At 51.0% G+C, this 7495-nt stretch overlaps 1 protein-coding gene across 2 annotated transcripts in view; it reads left to right on the forward strand.

Annotated features, from left to right (window-relative positions):
* Positions 1 to 7495, forward strand: part of OTOF (otoferlin) — a 94549-nt gene that overhangs the window by 46625 nt on the left and 40429 nt on the right. The window lies entirely within an intron of this gene.

Here is a 7495-nt window from a genome sequence, read left to right on the forward strand (position 1 = left end):
AAGTTATAGCAAGAATGTGATGGTTAATTTTATGCATCAACTTGACTGGCCACAGATGCCCAGATTAAACATTATCTCTGGGTGTGCCTGTGAGGGTGTTTTGGGATGAGATTAGCATATGAATATGTGTCATTTCAGTAGACTGCCCACCCCAATGTGAGTGGACATCATCCAATCAGTTGAGAACCTGAAGAGAACAAAAGGAAAGGTAGAGGAAATAGGAATCTGCCCCGCTTTTTCCTGCCCCGTTGCTTGAGCTGAGACATCTCATCTTTTCCTACCATTGAACTGGGATTTATACCAGCAGCATCCTTGGTTCTCAGGCCTTGAAACTCAGAGTGAATTTCACCTCTGACTTTCCTGAGTCTTCAGCTTGCAGAGGGCAGATTGTGGGACTTGTAAGACTCCAAAATCGCAAGAACGAGATAGAGAGAGAGAGTGTGTGTGTGTGTGTGTGTGTGTGTGTGTCTGTGTGTGTTTGTGTGTGTGTGTTGGTTGAGGAACAGAACTTACCTGGCCAGGCTGGGACACTTAAAAATACAATGTAGACTCTAGGAGGAAAGTCAGGCCCAATCAGGGCTTCACAGAGAGGTCCCCTAGCAACAAGGATGACCGTGAGGTCAAACCTCTCACCCCACCCCTTGCGGCTGAGTGACTAAGGGCAGGCAGAGCCTCAGCTCCCCTGTTTGGAAAATAGGATAATGATACCACCTTGTGAGACGGCTGGCATTAATATGTCAGGGCATGTCTAAGTTCTCCCGCAGGGCCGTGCAGTTATTAATGTTAGTTGTAGTCATAACAGTGCTTGTAGTAAAATCACAGAGTATTATTTTTTCACAGAAAGAGGGTCTTTTCCCTTCTGCATTTCCACACTGAGAGTGTGGACCTGTGTGCAGCCTCTTAGCCGGCCCAGGGGCCTGGAGCGCGTGAGGAGGGGTAGGGCATGCGTGTGCCAGGTGCTGACTACCAGGTTGCAAGTACACACTGTTCTCTGGCCTGCTGTGTGCCCGAGGGGGCCGCCGCTGGGCCAGCCTGACACCTATCTGCCATTTCAGAGCAAACCCCCAAAGGGAAAGAGAAAAAGCGTCAGATGTTATCATTTAGGTATACAAATTCCACCTTCCTGACCCACCCTTGCCCACTCTCAGGTGATACACTTCCCCTTCCAGTTCCTCTACTGCAAAGATTTTCAAACTTTTCAGGGTCACCCAGTTCTTTAAAAAAATCATAGACAAATTTCCCTCGAAACCTGGATCAATAATTCAGAGAACGGCAGCCCCACTTGGATTCATGTGGGGTTGGGGCCAGTAAATCTCCCATTCGGCCCTCATTCTCGAAAGCTCATTGGAGCCCACGCAGCTCTCAGCGGGTCCCAGTGGGGGCCCAGGCCTGGCCAGACCCCCAACCAGGCCCGGGGCCAGAGCAGGGCTGCTGAGACAGTCTCCCCTTCTCTGTTCTCTGCTCGGTGGTCTCAGCTGACTACGGTAGCCAGAGACATCGCTGATGTTAACTCCTTCGAAAGGAAGTACAAACTGGCCAGCTGTGATCCACTGGTCAGGACCTGAGCTGTGAGGGGTTGGAGGCATACCTACCCGGGCAGGGTCTGTGCCAGGACAGGGTGTGAGGAGAGGAAAAATTTGCTAATTGTTATTCACTTCCTTTCCCTCATCCTCATTGCCACAGCATCAGGGAAGCACTGAGAGAACATTCCAGAAGGGCTTTCTGGAAGCCTCCCTAAGGAGGAGGAGGAGCCCTGCTCTGAGCCCTGGAGCAGTAGCTCGCTTACAACTGCAGGCCCAGAACCTTCCTGGCCCACCTTTCTTCTCCGAGGCCCTCAGAGCTGGGGGGCCCCCACTCTATTGGAGGGGATCAGGCATGGCAAGGAGAGGAGGGTGGCCCAGGCCTGGACGGTAGCCAGGCTCATCTAAACTTGTGTTCCCTGTGGAACCTGCAACACACATTCAGAAATCACCAGACCCTGACCTGGGGGAGGAGATCAATGGGGACCTTGAGGCCTCCTCCCTCCCCAGGGCCCCAGGTTCTCCTAGGCTTGGGGTCAGTGGGACAGTGGCCACCAGCCCCACTCCTGTGAGCTCCTCCCCAAGAATCAGGGCCACAGTTCCCCTCCTCCCCAGGGCAGAGCCTGGGCCATGGGGCCCCTATCCAGCAGGCTTAGGCTTGCTTAAGTGAGAGGCTGTGGGGTGAGGGCTCTCTGGGACAAGGAGGCCCCTGGGGAGCGTGGGGGTCAGCAGGGCCAGGGGCTAAGTCTGCGAGTGTCTCTGATTCGCACCCTCTCACACACATCCCCTTGTCTCCTCATTTCTTCCCCCTACTCAGCAGACAGAAGACCAAGGGAGGCAGAGATGGCGAGCACAAGTAGGTGGCTGAGGCCAGGGTGGAGCCTGTGCGGCTCGTGAGAGGGAAGGGTCCTCAGCACAGGGTACAGATGGCGGGGGGCCCAGATCAGTGGTGGAACCAGCAACGGGTGATGGCAGGGCGAGGGAGGTCTCTCCATCTGGCCATGGGGGCGAGGCACAGGGTGGTGTCAGGGTGGGTGCAGGCCTTCTGGTTTCCACTCCCTCCTCCCTCCTTTCAGTGTCTCGATTCCTCCTCCACTTCCCTGTTCAGTCCCCCATGCCTGTGGGCAGGCCCCGAGCTATCCCTGTGAGGGAGGGAGTGGGGACGGCCCAAGATGCCAATGGCTCTCCAGCAGAGCCAAGGCAGGGCTGGGCTGGTGGACATGCAGTGCTGGAGGCCCAAGAAAGACAAACTGTGGGCACCGAGTGGCCACAGGGGCTGGCCGGAGCATGAAGCCCAGAAAGCTAAGGAGAGATGACCCCTCTCTGGTGGTCTTCACCATCTCCATTCCCCAGAGGACTCCAGATGGGAGGGGCCGCCACAAGGTCAGGGGGAGACAAGTGGGTCTTTCAGCCTCCCCAGAGCTTGCATCATCTCAAGGATCTTCTAGCATCACAGGGAATTCACAAGGGCGGTGGCAGTCAGGGCTGACCACACTGGAGCTCTGCTCCAACACCCATTCTTACAGATGACAAAGCTGAGCCCCAGAGAGGGGAAGCAAGCGACTCCGGAAGAGGGGAACACAGCTGGGACTAAAACCCAGAGAGTTTAACTCCCAACCCAGAGTTCCCAATAGGCCCAGTAAGTTTAGAGCACCTGACTATATTCTAAATTTAATTCTCCGAGCACATCAACAAGAGCTGAAAAGCCAGGAATGTGGTCTTTAGTTTCCAGATAGGGAAACTGAGCCCCAGAGATGTTAAGAGATTTGCTGAAAACTGTGGTCTCAATAAGTTAAAAATTAGTCGACAAGACAATATCATGGCGACAGCAGGATTATTTGTATAGGGATCTGAAGTGATGAGCACTGGTGTGGACTTGGGGGATCTGCTTGCATTAAGATCCCGGGGACTCCCAGTCTCATTTAACAAAAGCATATTGAGTTCCAACTCCCGCTTGTTATACATGAGCAAAAAGCATGACAACAAGGCAATGGCACCGTGAGGGGAAATTCGGGCCCAGAGACTTGAAGGATCGGAGAGTTTCCCAGGTTACAAGCAAGGGAAGAAGGCTCAGGCAGACAGCATGTGCCAGACTTGGAGAGGAAGCCAAGGAACAGGATCTTGAGGGGTGTGGGAGATGACATCAGACTGCTGGGCTGGGGGTCCCACTTAGGGAGAGGGCTCAGGGTCAGGTTTTTGCACGGACAGTTAGACATAAAAGGCCCGTATGAGACACAAACAACCTGCCGGTCTCCCAGGCTCTCTGTCTGAGGTCGGTGATGCTCTAAGACCCTTCTTGACTTCCAGCTCCCCAGTCTGTCCTGGGCCGGAACCCCAAGGGATTCAGGCTGGCCTGATCCCTTTGGACACAACGGTACTAAGGGGTGCCTCACAGTGCGAGCATGTAGTAGGCCCATATAAATGCTGGTTCCCTCGCACAGCCCCATCCTAATGTCCTGACATTTCCCGTTCACAGACTAGATGAGTAAACTGGCTTTCATTCTTATTTTAATGTGTAAGGCCTCAGGATTATTGAAAGGGCAGGAAAATGGGATTTCTAAGAAGAGATTAAACAAGCTGAAATTCTTTAGCCTGAAGAAGAAGGGCTGTGGGAGCAGTTTTAAATCTCTGAAGGGTTATTGTGTGGCAAAACTGGTTAGTTTCTAGCTCTCCTGAGGAGAAACAAGAGGAAAGAGAGAACCGTAAACCCTGTGTCTCTTAGGTAGGAGTTTGTTTCTCCCAAATACCTGAGGCCTGAGCTAATGAGCCTTGACAGTTTCCACTGCAGGCAGTCGGGAGGGCAGAAGCCCCAGGCAGCCATGGCCTGCGGTTCATTTCCAGTCCCACCCCTTTAAGTCACAACCTCCACGATAGCACAGAGACCTGACTGAGACCCAGCTCACTAAATTTAATTTGGCGAATGTTTCCAAGTCATCACTGGATAGTTCCGAGCTCTCCCCTAGGACCCCAGGTGCTTTACCCAACCACAAAGACATTCTTAGCCATGGAACCAGCAAAGAAATCATTAGGTCCATAAATGAAAAAAGAGTTTAAAATGAGTGAACTGACTAGACTTCTCTCTAGAGAGAAATAGCTATCTAAATTGTGTGTGCATATCATTCTGACTGTCATGAATCCAGCAATGGGGAAGCCCAAATGTGATCATAAACCCTCAGAGGGTCCTGGGAGGCCCACCTCCCCAGCTCCTGCTTCTCAGGCTTTCAGGCAGCCATGAATAAAGGAGCCACTTGGTTGCAAAGTGGTTTTTCACCAGGTTGATTATTGGCTCGTTTTCTTTGTCTGTTTCTGTCCATATTATACCTTTAGTAATTGGAGAACCATCTAGACCAAATGCAGAATTTAAAACAAAGAAACATCAGTACATCAGTAACCTAATCAACAATTTACCTTTTTTGAAATCTAAGTCTTTAATACAAGTGGATAATCTTCAAAATTCCCTGATTAAGTTAACATTTATTTCAAAAATAACCTTTACCCTTTGCCAAGAGAAGCAGGCACGATGGGCAACTGATGGGCAGTGAATTCTGATGTGTCATCAATTAGAAAATTACAAAGGGCAGTGATAGCTGATGACATCATGCTCTGCTACCCACCACAGGAATGAAGAGCTAGTCACAGAAGAGAAATGAATATGTGCAGAGCCTACAGTAAGAATTCTGGGAATTACACTTGCCCTACATAGTATGCATTTGTTTGTAAAGGGATGTCACCATTTTGAGATAATCCCAGGTACACAGGAATCCCACCAATGAACTTATCCACTTGATATGGTTAAAATCATGCAGGGTCTGGGGAGAGAGGTTTCTCCTTTGAATTGCTTCAGGGTGTGGTAGACAGTGGTCTGATAAGTATAGATTTTTTAGTCTCAATCTTTGCTTCCAAATTATGTTTGTTTTAAGGCCTAGAGTGACTTTCAAATTCAAGGGCCATAACTGCCCAAGGGAAGCCCCAGGCCATTTTCCACTTGGATGGGTCCTTGGGACCAGCATCAGAAATCCGCAATTCCCTGCTACCCAAACCCCGTCTGGGCCTCAGGCAGCAGGACCAGATCCAGTATCAGAATGCAGAGTGGATGGCTTCTGCAGGCAGGGGCCTGCTCTGACTCCATACATGGCTTTGACCTACCATCTCAGAGCACTTTCCTGGGGGACATTAGGGCAGGGTCGGGGGTGGGGGGATGAGACTGGGGTTGTGTGGCTGGAACAGACTGTGTGATGGCAGCGGGTAAGTCACACACGGACTGGGGCTGGGGACTCTAAGGATGACACAGCCCAGGAATGGCCAAGAAGTGATTGTACACAGTCAGCACAGGGCCCTCCTGGGTAAGGCAGGAGAGCAGCAAGGCTGGGAGGAAAGGAAACCCAAACGCTGGGACAGGAAGCAGAGAGAGGGCCCACACTAGGCTCACTTCCTGTTGCAAGAGTCAGAGTATGGCCGGCACCCCTGCCCTCAAGGCCACCAAGCAGGGAGAAATTGCACAGGATGGTTCGTTGTAAGCCAGGCGGGATGGTTCCTTTCTCGCCACCATACGACTGTTTTTAATGGGCTCACTGATTGGTGCAGTGTTAGGTCACCAGTAATTTAATATTTATAGCCTTCTCTTCCCAAAATGTCTTGATGCTTATATTACTTTGAATGAGCCCCCTCTCTGTAAACATGGGCCCAGTCTGTGGGACTCTTCACAGATAATGTCCCCATCTGCAAGTCGTGCCGGCCCCATGGAGACTTTCTGCCAAAGTTCCAAATGGTCAGGACGGGATTCACACCCCCAGAGAAGTGCAATCCCACAGCAGCCAGGATGCAGTGGAAGTATTGCCGGCCTGGGAGGTGGTAGCTTCAATCCCAGCTCTCTGAACCTCAGGTTTTTCATGGGTTGAACGAGGAGAAGCATATGTCCCTCCCAGGACTGCTATGAAGATGAAATGAGCAAACATCTGGAAAAGCCTTTGGCCCAGATTAGTGGCTCAAGAAAGGTTATATAATCTCTTGTTGGGGAGAAACTTTTAAAGATAACTCCAAAGGCATCAGTTTTCTTTTTTTAGAGTGCTTTCTTTCCCTTTCCTCCTGTTGATATGTCCTGGAAAACGTGATGCCGGATAGTGTGAAGAGATCAGTGCTACCCCAGCCTTCTTTCACCCACCTCGTGCCTTTTTAGGAAATCATGAAGATGCCACTGTTTCTTAAACTGTGAGCTGGTGCCACACGAAAGAGGTGGTCCTCAGTTGCTCTCTCACTGGGACACAGACACATTCCTCTTCATGTCTTGCCAGGCGTATGAAGAGTATAGAAAAGGCCTGGAGCTAGGATAGGGCCAGGTTGAGGGGAGGAGAGGCTTGAGATTTCTAGGCCATCTCTACAAGGACAGAAAGGTTTTCCCCAATCTCACATGACCCAGCATAAAGAACAGGGGTTCTTCATTACAGATAACAAGATGTGGTCAATGGAATAAAGCTTTTCTAACTGCTTCAAACCTCAACTGTAAACTGTGGTCAATAGTATCCTCCTCAAAGCTTGCTGTGGAGATTAAATTATTTTTTAAATATGTTTAAAAAAAAAAAAAAAAAGAACAGGGGTTCTCGGGGAACCATAACCAAACCTCCACAAGGAGATGCCTGACCCAAAGATGGGTGGGCCCTGCTGCTGTAGGTGAGCTCAGGGTTGGAATCTGCACCCCACCCCACCTAGGGATGGGGCCCAGGATGACAGGGGCACAGCCAGGAGGAGGGAGAATGGGAAGTGGACGGAGTCAGGTGTCCAGCTCATGCAATATTGATGGGGTAATGGAATACTGCACTTTACTGCCTGTTGATCCTACTCCTGGCCCCTCCTGGACCAGAGATCACAAGCTCAGCTGCGGGGACATCACTGAGGGGACAGTGAGGACCCCCTGCCCCCTTCCCTCAGCCCCCCTGACTGCAAGGCCCTTCTCCTGGGGGCACAAGGCCACACCAACC

This window comes from Neophocaena asiaeorientalis, unplaced genomic scaffold (genome assembly GCF_003031525.2).
Source record: "Neophocaena asiaeorientalis asiaeorientalis breed wild unplaced genomic scaffold, Neophocaena_asiaeorientalis_V1.1 scaffold345, whole genome shotgun sequence".
NCBI lineage: Eukaryota > Metazoa > Chordata > Mammalia > Artiodactyla > Phocoenidae > Neophocaena > Neophocaena asiaeorientalis.